General features: G+C 42.6%; 1 protein-coding gene across 4 annotated transcripts in view; it reads left to right on the top strand.

The window, feature by feature from the left end:
• The first annotated feature begins 454 nt into the window (after positions 1–454).
• Positions 455–18220, top strand: part of LOC143899620 (beta-1,4-glucuronyltransferase 1) — a 42517-nt gene continuing 24751 nt past the window's right edge. The window contains exons 1-2 of one of the 4 annotated variants that reach the window (XM_077410026.1): positions 1571–1867; positions 1967–2103. The gene's annotated coding sequence lies outside the window, so the exon portion shown is untranslated. Of the gene's footprint in view, positions 1522–1570; positions 1868–1966; positions 2104–16837; positions 17103–18220 lie in introns of those variants that run through there. The other 3 variants (XM_077410025.1, XM_077410029.1, XM_077410027.1) reach the window with 3 other exon arrangements.

Genomic DNA, 18220 nt, shown 5'->3' with positions numbered 1-18220 from the left:
CTGAAAGTTTGGGGGTGCGTGCAGCCGTGCCGCGTCAAGTGCAGAAAGTGCACTGTAAATACGACCGAGATAAGACGGACCTACTTTTACTCGATACGAGAGAAATTTTCCTTTAACTAAATGCCCGAAACACTTTAATAGCGTATAGCTGACGTTTAGAGATCTCGTTTAACGTTCTTGAAGATTTACGGAGCGTGTAAATCGTAGAAATATATGGTACGATCAACACGGTACTCTCCTTTCCAAGCGTTGATAAACGCCGCGATCGATAGGATAAAACGTATTCGTTCCTACGCTATTGCACCGCGGAGTATCGCAGTTACGTTCTCGAACGCGCGCTTCGTTTGTAATTTCAAACTTTTCCCCGCCTGTTCCACGGACGCGAAACAATCGACTAATCGATATACAACTTCCTATATATTTTTCACAAATGTCATATATATATTTATTTTTCATTTTTTATACATGAGATCGCTGTGCAATTATCGACGCGCGCCGCCGCGCGTCGCGAGTCACGACGGTTCTGGACGGTTCGCCCGGCGGCGCCACGGGCGGCGCCGCGCGCGCGGCCTCGCTCGTTCGCGGTTCGCCGCTCGCGCGCAGTTCGCGCCGCACTTCACTCAGTTCAGTCGGATGCTGACATTCGAGCGGCGCGTTCGTTATCGCGGGGAAGTTGCTCTCGCAGCGCGCGCGCGCGCGTAAACCCTTTTCCCCTCAGCGCTCTGTCTCCCTCTTTTTCTCTCGCACTCTCTCTCACTCTCTTCTCTCTCTCTCTCTCTTTTTCTTCCCCCCCTGGACGGACATGACGCGCGAAGCGTAGCCGCACTTTCGTCCAGCCGAGGAGCATCGAATTATCAGCCGCTTCTCCCTCGTCCGTCGCCGCCGCTTTCTCGACGACACGCACGCACGCGTATATATACATACGCGCGACGTACGCTCTCGCGCGAGCCGTCTCTCTCCCGCATACCCCTCTCTCAACCCTTTCCACCCGTCGCGCCGGGGCGAGCCGAAAACTCGTTATGCTCCGTCCCGGCTCCGAACCGGTAACACCTCGCGATTAAGCGAGAGGGAGAGACAGAGTGCGCGATCTTCGTCGTCGTCGTCGTCGTCGTCGATCCGGAGAGGCGAGGGATCCTTCGTTAGGAGGAAACGAGAAAAAAGAAAGAGAAAAAAAAACCAGAAACCGCGTCCCGGCGAGATGCGCCGCGCCGCGCCGCGTCGCGTTACTCCCCGTGTTGACGCCGCGTGACCAGCAGCGCGAGGAGCAGCGGAGTTCCGTTTTCCGATTTCGGGAAGTGCGCCGCGCGATCCCCGGTATACGATCTCCGCCACGACCCATCTGCCGCTCGACGCGACGTCCCGACGAACGGGCGGCCCTGGAGGAGGACGAGAACGAGGGGGGTGGAGGCGGAGGCGAGGAGGAGGAAGAAGAAGAAGAGCATTTTGGGCTGCCGAAAGAATGCGAGGCTGAGCTGCCGCCGTCGCCGCCGCTGCTGCCGCTGCCGCTGCCGCTGTTTGCTGGTGAGTATACCTCTTCCTCTTCCTCGTCTCTTATTCGTTCTCTGCGCGGCGCGGCGTCGGTGCGAGTCGATGCGACGCGGACGGGGCGAACGTTCGCGTCCGCGAAAGTGGTCCAAGGGCCGCCGCGTCCGCCGGCCGTTCGTCGCTCGACGCCCCGCGTCCCGAGGGTCTCCAATTTTCCCCGTCCCCGTTCGACCGTTCCGGCAACGAGAGACACAGCGGGCCGAATTTCAGCGACCGAGAAACCGCGTAGAATTCGGACAATTTGTGCGCATCTCGCGACGTTTACGCTGTTAAATATTTAAGAAAGGGTGCAAATCTAAACCGACATCTAAATCTAAACCTTGTGAGTTGAATAACACTTTTTTTTTTATTTTACCATGTGTGTCGAAATTTATTATTTTAACACACAGAACAGTATTGTTTTAACTCTATTGTTTTATAGTTGAATTAACGGCGTATCGAGGAGCAGTAGGCGATCTATAGGAACGACTGTGAAAAACGACTCAAATTGAGTATAATTGGACACCACGAAATTAACCGGATAACCGCGAGATTTACGCCTACGACGCTTATTTTGACGTTAGTTTTTTTTTTCTACGGCAATGTTCTGGCGTGTTGCGCGACGCAAAAACAATGTGTTGTAATTAGCTGGACTTTGGTCTGTGATTCGGATCGTTTTCGCGATTACGGCATATGTATAAATTGATTTCCGTAGCCGCTCGATGACCGATACGGCTCAGTTTTTCAATTTAGGTATCGTAAATAGAGTGTTTTGTTAACTTGACGACGCGATGAATCATCGATGATTACGTAGATCGCCTCCGCAAGATAATTATCACATAGCTGAGAAGCGTAGCTAATAACAATTAAATTACAAGTTATTGGTCCAACGCGTAAATGACGAAAGTCGCTTCGTCTAATTAAAATGAAGAATTCTAGGTTTTTTCCTCGAGCCTCATTCAACATTTATAGAAGTGAATATAATTCTAAACAAAACGATTTGAGATGCGTTGACGTAAATGACGAAAGTCGCTTCGTCTAATTAAAATAAAGAATTCTAGGTTTTTTCCTCGAGCCTCATTGTACATTTATAGAAATGAATATGATTCTAATGGCAAGTTCTCCGTCGTTAGAGCCTTAATTGTTTTTTTTTTTTTTTTTTCCAAACGCTAAGAGTGTATCGAGAAATTCTTGATTTTACGCATTGATTTATACTGTTTATACATCATACATTTTTGTTTACGTTATTTATTAGGTATGAGTAATATCCTCATCTTTATGCGATACGCGAAACTTATCAGCTCGGGGAACATTTGTCAAGCGTTATACAATCGTAACTCAGCCGTTAGGCGAATGATGGACGACGCGCCAAGCGATCCACGAACGCGTTTATCCAATTTGCCGCGTCGGCTAAGTAACAACCAAGTTGAATTAAATTAATATTAATTTACGTAACGCAAACCGAAAACCGCCCTTGCGTGGTTTTCGCGATTCATCCGCGTCGTTCGTCGACTCGTTCATATTTATCGGCGCCTTTTCGCGAGGAAAGCGCTAATGAAGTCCGCTCGAATCTCTTTCTCAGCGGGAAAATCATTGGCTTCTTTTTTTGTTTTGTTTCGAAGCAGCTCAATGTAACGCGTAAACAACGAACAACGGATAGTTCACAGTTTGATCGCAGCGAAAGCTCGTTACGACGACGCTATACGCGTCGGATGCTCGCGTTGCGCGCTTTTACCGCGTATCGAGTACGTACATACTTACCTTCGTTATGCCGGGGACGGTAACCGGGGTATTCCAATGAAACTTCGTTACCCCGCACGAAATTTCATTGCACACGGCTCCGCGCTGCGGCGGAATTTCGCCGCGTGTTTTCATCCGCTTCCGCTTCCCGCCTCCGTTTGTCGCGCGCGCAAACTTGCGCGCGAGATATACGCGAGGTCGCTCCGCCCGCGCCGCCGCTCCACAATTGCAATTTAATGGACGCATTTACACGTCGCGGGATAAAAGGCAATACTGTTATTGGGCACTTCAAAGAACGTGTCCTCATTATAGAATTCTCTTTGAATAAATAAACGCACGGCGTAATCACTGAGCCTCTAAGCGCTACGCAACGCAATGATTTATTAAAATATTATTTATATATATTATTAATATTATACTAGCTGGTTATATATATACCGCGGGGTTTCGCCCGGGCGTCTTTTTTTTTCAAACAACTTTATATGTGTCGTTGCAATTTGAATTCCCATTTTTTATTGTAAATTCTTATAGCTTTCTTTGTAAGCTTTTTAAATTTTTTTTTAATTGGGTTATATCACAAATTGCACATAGCCTATGTCACTCAGGAAGATATATAAGCTATCCACCAGTGTAAACATTTTTCAAATCGATTCAATAGTTTCTGAGATTACCCTGAACAATGGAAGAGAAACAAGCTTTTCCCTTTTATATTATATAATAGTAAGGATAGATGTTTATTAATATTATTATATATCATTATATGGAGAGTGTTAAACAAATTTTTAGAACATTCATCAAAACGAGGAGAGTCCAGTAAACATGGTTCATAAATACCTGTTAAGATATGGGTCAATAATATACTATAAAAGGCGTTCTGTATGGTTCCCATTCATTATCATACGGTCCTTTACGAATACACCTGGCTCTCGGATTTGCTGACACGCATTAAATACACGTTCCTGCAATGTTTTGCATGTCATCAATAGGTGTTGAATCCACCAAGGTTTTTAAGTGTCTTCGTGAGTCAAAAATCTAAGGGATTAAAAAAGGTCAACGGACGGACAGACCAAACTGTTGGACCACCCTGACTGAAGGATGTGTGACAATGAATGGGAACCACGCAGAGCACTTCCTATACAGTAGGTGTACGATAAAGACTGTCCCATATCTTAACAGATACGTTTACCGGATATTTTCTTTCCGTTTTGATGAGAATAATACCTAATGCTCTCAAAATATGTAGTACTTTTTTTAACTCTACATATATTTAAAATAGAATTTAAAATAGAATAAAATTAAAATAAAATTTAAATAATTTATTGACGTATTATTCTGTTTATAAAACGCGATGCTTTTATTGGGCCTTCAAAGAATGTTCTCGTTATAGAATTCTCTTTGAATAAATAAACGCACGGCGCGTAATCGCGGAGCCTCTAAGCGATTGCGACACAATAATTCATTAAAATATTAAAACGAGAACTCGATAATAAGATAAGAAGCTTTTAAAACGTGAATTAATGACTGCAAATTCGAAACCCATTCGCGATGTATGCAGCCAGTTGCAGGGCGATAAAAGGTGAAATGCGAGGCGGAAGTAACCGGTCACTAATCGCGCGTGCTGGATCTCGTTAGAGAATTATAGTTCGTTTTCTTATTACACACCCGGTGTCTCGGTAGTAAATTTTCGCCAAACGAGGCCGCTCGACAAATTGATTGGGAAATTCGCGATGAAGGATGTAAACAGGCGACGAGATAATTTCGGGACATTCTCGAGGTACTCCCAACTTTTCGTGCCCCAGATTCACTGCAGCATTTTTTGTTTTTCTCCTTTTTTTTCGCCTCTATGAGGACGCTTCGTCAGATTTCAGCTCGATTTGCCTTCGGCAAAAGTTTCATTAAACTTCCTCGCAATTTTTTCGAACGACTTACTTCAAATATCGTTCGCGTCTTTTCTCCCCCTCAGATGAATTGACGCGAATCGAGCGCGAGGAAATTTCCGCGACACCCCGTATACGAGCGCGTCGTTGATTATGATTGTCCTATACAACCGTGAGACGTTCGATTCTATTGTTCGATTCTCGACTCTCGTGTCCGGAACACGCCGCGGAAAGTTTGGCAGAGATAGTCCAGTCACTATGTACATTTAAAAAAGACATAATTCTGACCCAGGATTTTTCTTTGGGGGGGTGTTGGGGGGTTCAAGAAAAGCTTAATCTCAAGTATTCGACCTTTGTTTCCCGCTTTTTTTTTTTACGGGAGTAAAAAATGTGAAAAATGGTTTTTCCGCGATAACTCGGTTTCTAATAAAGTTACAAGGTCTAATCGGAGCTCATTTTAAAGTTTTTTTTACGCTCTACAAATTATGTCGTATGACATTTTTACGTATGATCGATTGTTTTCGAGACATCGAACGAGAAAAGGAAATAAAAAAGTATGAGAGATATTTAGTTTTTTTCTTTTTACTCATTATTGTCGTCTAAAATTGCAAAAATGCTTCAAATGAAACTTGTAGAGCGTAAAAAAACCTACAATTTTTATTTGTTATTCATTTCATTTCGTTGAAAATTACGCCTTGTAGAGCGCCTCAAAGTGGAGAGTCGTCGCCATCGCGTCAGCGGTAAAGTATTTCTTTCTTATAAACTTACTTCACACAAATATTGTCACTTAAGATATAAAACTGCACGCTTTCATGTATTCTTCAATGAAACGGTAAGTGTAATTAAGAAAACTTGACGGTTTCAAAATAGCTACAATAATTTCAGGCTTTGCAAGATTTATTTGCAACTTTGAGGCGTAGCGCGATATGAAATTTTCAACGAAATTAAAGTAATAAATAAAAACATTTTACGATTTGTATTGCTGTGCAAGTTTTATTTGAAGCGTTTATACAGATTCGGGTGCGAAAAACGATAAAATAGAAAAAAACGAACAAAAATGCTCAATTTTTCTTTTTCTCTTTCGATATCTCGAAAACTATCGATCGTACGCCAAAATATCACTGAACGTAACTTGTAGAGCGGGAAAAATCCTATAAAAAACACCTATTATGTTACTTTTTTGCGTCAATGAAGTCGGAAATCTTAGCGAAAGCGTTCGGTGCCGCGTATCGACGTAACCAACGCGCCGCTAACGCGATGACGACGACTCTCCACTTTGAGGCACTCTACAAGGCGTAATTTTCAACGAAATGAAATAAATAACAAATAAAAATTGTAGGTTTTTTTACGCTCTACAAGTTTTATTTGAAGCATTTTTGCAATTTCGGACGACAATAATGAGTAAAAAGAAAAAAACTAAATATTATTTCCCTTTCTCGTTCGATTCTCGAAAACAATCGATCATACGTAAAAATGTCATACGACATAATTTGTAGAGCGTAAAAAAAGCTTTAAAATGAATTCGACCTCGTAACTTTATTAGAAACCGAGTTATCGCGGAAAAACCATTTTTTCATATTTTTTACTCCCGTAAAAAAAGCAAGCGGGAAACAGAGGTCGAAAACTTGAGAATAAGCTTTTCTTGAGCCCCCCAACACCCCTCAAAAGAAAAATCCTGGGTCAGAATTATGTCTTTTATAATCCGTTTTTTTGTACATAGTGACTGGACTAAGACGCGTAATTCCGTTTTAGCTCCCGCCCGCGCCGCGGTGCGAATCGGTTCGCGCGAACGATATCGGATCGGCGTATAGATTAATTTTCCACGTCGACGACGGAGAAATGATTCAAACGCCAATTATTTATAGCGCGAATCTATAAGCGGGCTCCATAGAGCGACAGTGTATGTACATCGAATAACGTCGAGGGTAGAATTAAGCCGTCTAATTTCATGTGACCTGGAATTGTTATATATAAGCGGGTATATCGCTTAAGTTGTTAATCCGTCTTTGAAATCGCGCTTGTTAACGAAAATCGAGATCGTGACCCGGTACAAGTTACTCCGTATAGTAAGATGCGCGCTTCCATCGCAACGGCGCGGCGTGGAATTTAATATCTTTGTAATTTGACGGGAAATAGAAACGGCGTAATCTTGCGAGAATAGCTTTAAAACTTGGCGAAATAACTTCAAAATAGCGCCGAGAAAGTTCAACCGACGACCTAAAAGAGAGAGGGGGGGGATATTAGACGCCGCGCTATATGGCGTGCGCTTTTCGCGGGGACACTCTGTACATACCGGTCGAATCTATTTCTGCATGTTGGAGATCGCGTTGTCAATCGCGTGCACCCAACGCGTCTGCACGCGCTCTCTCGCCACTCGGTCACCACGCAGTCAAAAGGGGGAGGGGTCTTTCCTTCCTTCCCCTCCCCCCTCCCCCCGGGTGCAGGATTTAGTACGCGATAAAACGTGAAAGGGAACGTCTGATGGGGAAAGTCGGTTGGTCGCCAAAGTGATCAAGAGATCACCCACAAGCAGAGCAATCTTCTTTTTCCCGGGCCACGTTGACCTTTGCGGGATATGTATATGTGCGCGGGCGCTAATATCGGTGACATCCGGGAACGATTGCGCAAGCATTAGGGCTCGTGCACAATGAGAGGAATATATAAGGAACAAGGAATTAAACATAGAGAGAAGCTGGCGTCTTGAAAAAAAGATGCGACCACTATGTTTAATTCCTTGTTCCTTATTCCTGGTATTGTGCATGAGCCCTTACAGTCCCCTCCCCCCTTCCCCGAACGATATTTATCGTCTTCTCGCTCCATATTGCAGCCTTTTGTCACGTGTTTGTTTTTCTCATGGGGAATCTTGGATCCCTCTGGGAATTAATATAGATCCTTTTATTAGGATGAGAGCGCTTGTAATATACGTTAAAGCACAATAGGGAAGTCTAGACTTTCCTAACGGATGTGCGAAGTCGGCTCTTCTCCTTGACCGTATACGCGTTCCCGTATATGTAGGGCGATCCCCTAATTACGAAGGTATTTCATATTTCATGTAAAAGGGATCTTTGTGAATCAAGATGTGATTAAATATATAAACGGATAAAGGAAACTCCAGTCTCCCTCGTTAATTGCAAATTGACTCGATTCTAAATTTAAACTCCACATCCGAAACTTCACTCGAGACTTAACCGCGGAGGAAGTTTAATGTTGGAAAATAGAAAACTCGCTACTATAATGGCGAATTCCCGCGCGATCTCCCTCGAAAGAACGTCTTAGGCTTAAAGCTCTCGCTAACTTTTTAATCGTATACTTTTACATTTTGTATTTACTTCTAACGTCAATTCCGTCGAAGAGGAGCGAGACAGGTCTTAATTCTTCGCCCCGGGAGAAAGGGTCGGGATAAATTTAGAAATTTTAGTGAAAACATACGTGGAACAGATCCGTCACTTTTTAACTGCACGCGCGTTAAAAATGGCGAAAATGTCCGAAATTGACGTTGAATATTGCCGGTCGCTGGCGGGGTATCTTTTCTAATTTTGTCCGTCCTGCAAAAGGTTAAAACGTAGAAAGCGACTATATTTTTAGCGACTTATCAGCATTGCTTTATCTTTCTTTATACGTAGGGTATACATCTTATTTTTAATTTTATTCTTAATCTTTTTTTGTGATCCATGACATTTCGACAGTGTATATACATCTTATAAGATTTTCTCAGACAGAATTGACAAGCGTCACGCGTAATTTTAGATAATATGCGTCTTTTACGAGGATTTGAATATCCGATTATCGAAATAATTCCATTGTCTGGTCGCACGTACAACGACAGTTCATAAAATTGTTATCTCGCGATAAGTATCGCGATACGCGAAAGAAGTGTCTGGATATAAACGTAAACTTTGTAATAATCCTTTTTTCGCCGTTATCGCGTTCGTCCTGATTAACTGCGATTAACGTTTACTCGTGCTTATATATGATAAATCTGCACGGCCGATTTTCCTCGTTTTTTTTATTTTGTGATTAACTGCGCGTTGCGCAAACACTTGTGCAATACTTTTTAATATTTCCGCGCATTAAAACGATGTTCCTCGATTAAAAAAAAAAAAAAAAAAAAACGCGGTAACACTATTACGTTTCTCGGAACATCAGTGATGGAATGATTGTGATTGAACCGCTAAATTCTTTAGAGCTCGAAGATCATAAATGACGGAGCTTTAAAAGATTCAATAGAATATTACGAACGACATTAGAGAATAGAAAATTATGAACCATTAATTAAAAATTCAGTGTTACTTCAATTAAGCGCTTCAACATATAACACGCATATAGCTGCTAATTCCTGCTGATGTATTATTCATCGATAACGAATCCTTCGACCGGAGAAATTGCCTAGTCATATAATCTTCATGGTCGGCGGAGTGACTCACACAATGGTCTCTTCCTCTCTCTCTCCAATCGGAACTTTCGAACAATAAAACTTTTTCAATCGCAGTCCTCCCTTTTTTTTCTCTTCCGCCGAAGATCCGATGCAATCGCTGTAAATATGCATTTTATTGCCATCTGCACACGGCGTGTGGCACACAATCGCATTGTCGTCCCAGCGTTTTGCAAACGGTATCGCGGTATATTACATCGTTATTTATTCGTCGCGTTTCACATTGCGGCGAAAATGCATCGTCGCTTACACGCACAAAGGGCGGCCCCGCGTTGCCTCTTTATTTTTATTTTTATTTTGTATGCACAACGAGTCACATCCCGGGAGAGTTAATCATTTCCGTTTTTAATTTCCTGCCGTTGGTTTGTACGGAATTGTGTGTTTCAAACGCGTGGCTGCTGAACGCTTCGCCCGGTGTCTCTTGTGTAACACGAGGATACCCCATACGTCGTCGGTGAATTGTATAGCGAGGAAAAAAGTTGGAGTCAATCGCGCGCAATCAAAGCGAGATGCGATTTATTAATTTACGCGTTGCTATACATGGCAAAATCGGGCATTGTGCGGCTCGAGTTCGTATAGGAAAAACGAATAAAAATGCAGACAAATGTAATAAAGCAGATAAATGAGATAAAGCAATATTACGTGGCACGACGCAAATATAATACAACGATGAAAAACACAACGTTTCGATAATGGCGAAATACTTACTTGGGGATATTTTGTAACGTATTATTTCGACGTAATACACTTTCGATTTTACCGGATCAAGGATGACCGTTTGCAAAGTTAAGTGCTCGCGATAAGAGAGAGGTTTAGCAATCACGGGACGAAGATAATTTTGTTTGGACAAGAAAAAAAATGGTTAAGTGGGCACAGGTCTTGTGCGCGTCAGAAATCGCCTTTTTGGGAGGGGCGTTTGCGCTTGATAAAAGGGACGAATGGCTCTGTTCGCACACGACACGCCAAGTTAGGGCGACCGCCAGCAGTCGCGAAGCAGGAAATCGATCGGCCGGTCGCGTCCGCCGCTCTAGTCGGTTTCGTCTCTCCAACCTGATTCCCGGCAATGAGATCACGCGTCCGAAATTTAATTGCATTTCCTCCGGTCGCCGGCCACCGTCCAAATGAGCATTACGCCGGATCGATTTCATCGCGGGAGAAGAATTATTGTTTGCCGATCGAATGTCTGCACCGGCTGCTTCGATCGAAGTTCTTTCGACATTGTCGTACACATTGCAGAAAAAAAAATATTCTTGATTTAAAAATATCTTCAGTTTATGAGATTATATTGCGTTAAATGTAGAAAACTCGCTTGAATAAAGTATTTTATATAGTTCAACCGAAAAAAGGTTGAAATGAAAAGTTGAAATTCCTATAAGAAGATTATAAATTGTCGCACCGTATATATACGAATTTATATGAGTTTTGATTTTACTTCTTTTTTTTCTATGCATTTGTTCATAATGCTGACGAGAGAGAGGAATGATAGGAACATATTGAGGATATATAAATTATAAGAATATAAATTATATTACTTTCTCTTTTATTTTATTTAAAAACTGTACAATATTTCCACGTAATTGCGTGCAGCAACCGTTCTTATATAGCATAAATTATATCATAGTTGAAAATAATTGTTAATGCTAGACTGCAGCAACTATATATATGTATATATCGTATATTTTGTAAAAAGATATTACCCTGTCCTGCGACACTCATCAATACGTGATACGCTTATAACGTAAAACGTTACACACCGGCGAGTGAACTTGCTTATCGATGGCAATTCTCGTGAACGTGATAAGATATTCCGGCAAATTTGCGAGAACGAAGAACGATGCAACGTGCGTCGCCTCTATATACCTCTAACCCCGTTCTTTTTTTCCTCTGCAAGCTCGTCGTCGCGTGCCGAGCGGAAGACGAGCAGCTGGATCGCAGCCCCGAGGCCGTGGTGGAAACGAGGACGAGAGCGTTGACTCGCGCGATGTGACGGACATAAATCGCGGATTCTCAATTAACCCTCTACCACTCGACAATCGTCGCGCGACCGTGCGCGGAGAAGAAAGAGACGCGACGCGCGGCTTTGAACGATCGCCGTGCGGCTGTTATCGATTCGACCTCGCGAATCGCGGTTTCTCTATAATAGTCCCGGTCACACAAAAGTATCGAGCAAATGTTTCTCTCAAGCGCAAAATATATACACCCCCGGTTCACGTTGATGGTTCGGGATGTGAGCTTAGAGTAAATCCAATCTGATCCTCTATATACCTTGATCCATATCTAAAGTGCATCTGAGCGATCGTGTCGGTTCAAATCTGAGGTATTCCGATTCGAATCCGGGTTTAGTCACGGTACAGGCGCTCGAAGTTAGCCGACCGCAGCGGTGCAGTTGGTCTAGGTGCGGACCGCGCGGTAAAGGGGTTTACGCTAACGAGATGCCGATTAACGACGATCGTACACGCCGAGCGGATCGCGGCCGGGCAATAGTCGAGGTCAAGTCTTTCTCGGGCAATTGCAGAGCCAGAGCCAGAGTCGGTCGGTCGATAAGGCTTAACACCTGCACCCGAGCCGACGCAATCGTTGGCCCGCACACGATAATCGTTACAGTCCCGCTGCCAAAATCCAACCTCGGATCGATCGCTTTCCTTGCACCAATTTTAAATTTATGCGGGACCGGCACGAGCGACTGCAAAACACACAGCTACGCTGGCCAACTTTTGCTTACGCCCACAGGCGGTTCGATAAAATATATTTCAGGCCCAACGGCCCCGCGAGCGATAACACGATTAAATATGTCCGTGAGGTATACATTTGTTTGCGATGAACTAATTTAGGGGAATGTGTGTCATTAATATTTTTAAATTTTTCCATTCTTCAAAAATATCCTGATGTTAAAATTAACCCTCCGTCTGTATACGTGGGTCCGAGCCAAAATATCTGCTCGTAACTGTAAAACTTGCAAGAGCCTGCCAGAATATATTAAATAAACAATATTTATCAAAATGACTATAAAATCGTTAAGTACAATGTAGACAGAGGTTTTGAGAATTTTTTCAGATTTTTTAAAATACTTTAAAGTAAGGAAAAATAGCGTGACAGACCCACGTATATACAGACGGAGAGTTAAATTCGTGGCGCATCCGCAATGCATTCCGAAACTCTTGCCGTCCGTTCCCCACGTTATTAGTAGCATCTGGTTAATATCCTTGAGTCGAATGTTTATTAAACATTCGTGATTATTTCGTCGCAGTCGAGACAGAAGGCACACGGCGACGAGGGAAAACTATATAGCGCCCTGTCGTGCCCGGTCGCCTTAGTCGGGACTTAAATATTTATCCGTCTTATCTAGCCGAAGTGCACTTAAGTGCGCACAAGCCGCATGCATATTCCATCAGTTAGGATGATGACGCAGGGGTCGCGCGACATCCTCGAAACGACCTTGGCGAGAGCGCTCGTGACGAGGACGATCGTGAGGTGAAAGCTCTCCGGACGGCCTTCCGACTGGAAGTCGAACGCACTTGATGACGGACGAAGGGACGCCGTTGTCTCCCGCGAAGAGAACGCAGACGTACGGAGGATATTTCGATCGATCAGATTTCGAAAGGTGGATAACGGAGAATTGAGAAATCTCGACCCTCGGATTTCAAAGCCCTCCGCGAAATTCCAATCGATATTTAAAGCCCCCTTTCCCTACTGCGGCGCCGAACTTTGATGAATTTCAACTACGTTCTCCAGAAATACACATACATGGTTTTGCATATGTATATTGCTTGATGTGGTTATATTATAATTAATTCGGTGGGTGTCTTTTAATATTAAAACAATTTGTTATCGCAAGCCAATAAATTTTCGAGAAATAAGTTATTGGGTAGAAAAATTCGGAAGGCTTCGCCGTTTATAAATTCGTTGCTTTACGGAATGCAAGGATGATGCAAGGATTATACGCCATAATTGATCAAAGACGATCGAGGTTGGTGTCGTTGCGTCACCACTTACAGCTAATGACTTCGTGCTTTTTGCGCTCGATCATGCGGCTGTCTCCCTCGCGGATAATCCGTCTTAATCAACCAATCGTAAATCGTACTCCTAAGGATAATCGCGACGTTCTTATAATATCGCGAAATTCCCACGAATAATCGATGATGGGAATAACGTAATAATATATTATGCATTACATAATTCACCGGCCTGGTGTATATAGGCTGCTTCGTAAGAGCAGTGAATTTTTAAACATTTAATTATGCTCGACGACCTCGAACGCCGCGTTTCACGCTTTCACGCCGCATTTTCACCCGAAGCGTGTACAATTGAGATCGCATTTCTAATTTAATGCCGAAGAAAATTAGGGGAAAATAATAAATTTCGCTTTCACGCCCTTCAACTTGGATTCGGTTAATTCGGCATGTAAGTAGATCTCGACCAAGAGCGCTCATGTTTGAAGAATCAGTTTGAAAACGTGCGACCTTTCTAACATTAGCACGCCTGTCGCGTACGTATACGATACCGTCGTGAAAGTTTGAACAGCTTTCGTCGGTCACCAGCGACTGTGTCAGCGGTCGAAAGTAAAATCGGAGCGACCGCCGCATCTTAGATGCACGGACGGACCTTGCGTAACTTGATTATAGATCGGCGAATTCTTCTGAGCGTTGTACAGAGTAAAAATTGGGATAAATTGAAAAGAGCAGTATTTTCAAGAACAACATTATTAGACAGTCTCGCCATCATTAAATCAATCTTGGTAAAAACAGTTTTCCTTTTATTATGCGTCGCGTATCTTCGAAAATCCGGAAATCTGTACATTTCGCGAGACTTGAAATTGGAATTATTTTTATCCAGAAATGTATGCCAATTGCAAATAACTGTATGTGCACGACATAGTTTGCTCATCGTCTTAAGTAGACATTCTCGAGGTCGCTGTCGAGAAATTCGATGGTTCGGGTGATCGTGCGTTATCCCAGGATCGCGATCGAGAGAAGCGCGAGAATGGATAAGCATCTTGAAGACGAAGAAGAAGCTCCCGTCGAGAGACGAGACGTGAAAGTACTCGCTGAACCGCCTGCGCTCCGCGAACATTTCGCGAGGATCGAATTCCTCGGTCGCGATCTGCATACTGTATCTTCGGAACATTGAGCAACGATCTATCTTTTCCTTGAAAAGTCGTAGGAGGAAAAGAACGGTGAAATATACAGTCCAGAAAGTTCCAGGTATGAAAATTATATATGTGACGTTAATAAGAAGAATAATGAAACGCTTTACGCGCGTATATATGAGGAAATAAAAAATGTACACGGCGCATACGATTTATAAACATTATAACAGAGAAACTGAGAAATATAACGAGATGATAACGCAACACTTTACCAACAATTAAAGTCCGCAGAAAAATTGTTGAATATTTTCGCGCTTGAAACATATATGCTATAAAGTATTTATCGTCTTTCTATGTAGTTTAATTTACAAGTTATTTCAGCTCTGTTTCTTCGCATCTAACTGAAAATAAGTAATTAAGAGCGATTGAAATATCAAATCACGATGGAAGTGTCAAATGGAGTTACTGTAATACGGAGAACTTTGTAGTTCACAAAGTTCTCTAATAAAATTATCCGGGAAACATCTATATAGATCCGTTTGACGAGAGATCCTCCGGTCTTTCTTTTGACTCTCACGGGAGAATGGCGGTTTCCTTTTAGTTACACCAAGGGTTAATTCACGGGGGATGGTACAGGGCGCATTTGCAGGGGCGGGCAAGGGTGAGCGACCGGTCAGAGTGCTTCTTGGCGAGAGAGGGTACGTCATAAGGACGCAAAGGCGTCGCAATCGATATCCACGGTGCGGTAACGCGACGCCGTGGAACGCCGCTGCGATATTTGTCCGCGATATTAATTGCGAACAACATATCGAACGAGTCCTTCGAATTCCTCCCGTCGAGAAGCGCCGAATTTTAATCGCCAATTTACGGCGTGCCGGATTTTTTTTTTTAAAGAAATTTACGGACAATTTCGCGGAACGATTTCCCCCGTTCATGGGCACAGATATGCGTTTGACTTGACTCATCTTGGTACGAGTATTTCTTTTTTTTTTTCACCATATCGGAGAACCGGTTACCGGACAATTAACGACCAGCAATCAACTGAAAATCGTTTTCTCGTCTATTAACTTCGACTTTCCTGCATGCGGACTATATAGGCAATTTGTACTTGCTGTTAAGTTATTTAAGAGAGAGAATTGCTTTTAATAATTTCTTTGCGAGATAAGCAAACGTATGCGATTGAGCGCAAACATATCGTACGGACATTTTATTAGCTGTTTTACCGGCACCTTGACCTAACTGACCTAACAGATGTTCGTAGAAATGACACGTATATATGCTAATAGGTGACTGTGCAACCGTCCGTCTCAATACGAGTTTGCGTATAAAAAGAAAGTATGCCGCTTCTCGGTAAAGATGCGTGTATTTTTTTTCTCGCGCGTGTTTTTCGCGTTATTCATAATGGATTTCGATGACTCGATCATCGAGTGAATAATCGCACTGATAAGCGATTTTTATAGCGCTCCTCCGTACGCGACTAGGTAAAGCGCATAGAAATGAACAAGGTATTAAAAATTTTCTACGTGTTCGTATTATGTGATATAGCATATCGATTAATCGCAAAATTAGATTGTCAATAAAAATCATTAGTAACAGCGAAAAATATGATAAGAAATGGCTTATCCGTGAATTCGACGTTATAACGTTGTATTACTTTGAAGCGCACGTTGCAATCATCGTGAGCGTCTGGATAAAAATCTCGTATCTCTGTGTTCCGCGAGGCGTTCATTAAAATCAAGGCAAATATATAAATAAAAATAACGGGCTCGTTTGTATTCGCAAAGGCGTTCGTTCAAAAATCGATGCAAATATAGCTAGATAAAAGAATTTTTCCTTCCTCCTCCCCCTCTCTGTACCGCAGATTTGCGGGGGGGGGGATTTGCGGGGATAAATTCAGCGCGTAAATTCTTGCGATGGTACACACCGAAAAATTCGTCATTCGCGCGACGAAAACGAGCGAATGCAGGAAGAGAGTAGAGCGAGCATCTCGCATAAAAATGTGCATATTACCGTGTGTACGGCATAAATATCGCGTTGCTAAATGTGCCGTCGCGGTTGAGCGGGTTTTAGGGAAACAAAGAACACACGATTCCCGCGACCCCGCGTCTCATGTTTCTCCGTTCGTGCCTACGCGAACGGATTCGCGATTCGACGTCGTCATTGTGAATTTGCGTTTCCGCGGCTGCGAATCGTTCCTTCGTGACCGTCCACGGAAATCCGACGATTCCGACGAAATTTAATCGCTATTTGTGAGAAAGTGGCGACGCGAAAGAAGAACAGAAGACTGTTTTACGAAAGAGAGCCTAGCTGAACGGAGGGTTGAAAATTTTGCGGATCGAGAAACGAAATAAAATTTCGACGCAACACGCCAATTGATTTAAAGGACACAACGTGTAAAAATTCAAGCCGCGGCACCCGGGACCAGGGGAGAATTTAATTTCCGGTGAGAAAGAATTTCACGATACACACGTCGTATTATTATTACCGTGAATGGTATTGGACTTCATATAGAATATTATACATATCGTGATTCAAACGACGGAGAATTTGCATTAAGATAACTTGGGCGGCTTGAAACTGCAAAAATATGTAAATCGCGATCGTTTATCGATCTTACGCTGTTAATTACGTTTGAAACGGAATTCGCGACTTTTCAGTGCTCGTTATGGGAAATTGCGCCGAGTAATTTCAGCATCACGTGCCGTATAATATAACTCCGTTTTTACCTAAATGTAATTGAAGGTGTATCTTTTTTTTTTTTGTAAAATACGTGTATTTTCTAAAATGTTTTGCAATTGTTATAAAATGTACAGTTATATGTGAAGTGCTTTCCGTGACGTGCTTTAAAAGTAAATACTTTACACTATAAAATACTTTAAAGTAAATACTTTATACTCGTTTTCTCTCTTTATCTATTATCGGTGAAACGTGTTTTATCTAGATTGCATGGCGGGATATGACAGAAATATTGCAATTTCGATTTGACGATTATACGATGCATAATGCGCTCACTGTACATGATAAAATAATTTTCAAAAGTTACAATTCGTCGAATGAATTTTCACGAAAGAATCTATAAATTTTCAACGTATCGCCAAATTGGTATTAAAAATTTTACAATAGTTCGTATAACAAATAGAATTCAGTTGTGCTTGGGTGAAGGAAAAGTTTCGCGACTTGAAGAAAATTTCGAGGGACGTCCCAAAGAAAATTCACGTTAAAGTTTGTATACGTCTTTCTAAGAAAACTTCTGTCAGCCGGAAGCCATTTTCTACGAGAAGAGAACCTGAAGAAGCGAACGTGGCGCTCACTTTCTGGGACGGCGAGAAATTGGAATATTTATGTAAAGTTCTCCACACTTATATTTGTTTCGGGATACTTCATTTTGTCCGTGCAATATCACGTTTAAGTTGCAAGTGAATCGCTCAATATTGATGTACATACGGCGTGCATAAACTTCTAACTTCTATATGTAGATAAGAAAAAGATTTGCAGAGATTATTAAACAGTCGCGCGTGTATCTGAGAAGGAAACTGTGTGTTTGTCGAAAGTTGGAAAAAA

This window comes from Temnothorax americanus, unplaced genomic scaffold (assembly GCF_048541705.1).
Source record: "Temnothorax americanus isolate GAGA-0224 unplaced genomic scaffold, ASM4854170v1 Scaffold28, whole genome shotgun sequence".
In the NCBI taxonomy this organism is placed as follows: Eukaryota; Metazoa; Arthropoda; class Insecta; order Hymenoptera; family Formicidae; genus Temnothorax; species Temnothorax americanus.
Note: the sequence above shows the minus strand (reverse complement) of the source record. Positions and strands in the feature narration are given on the sequence as shown.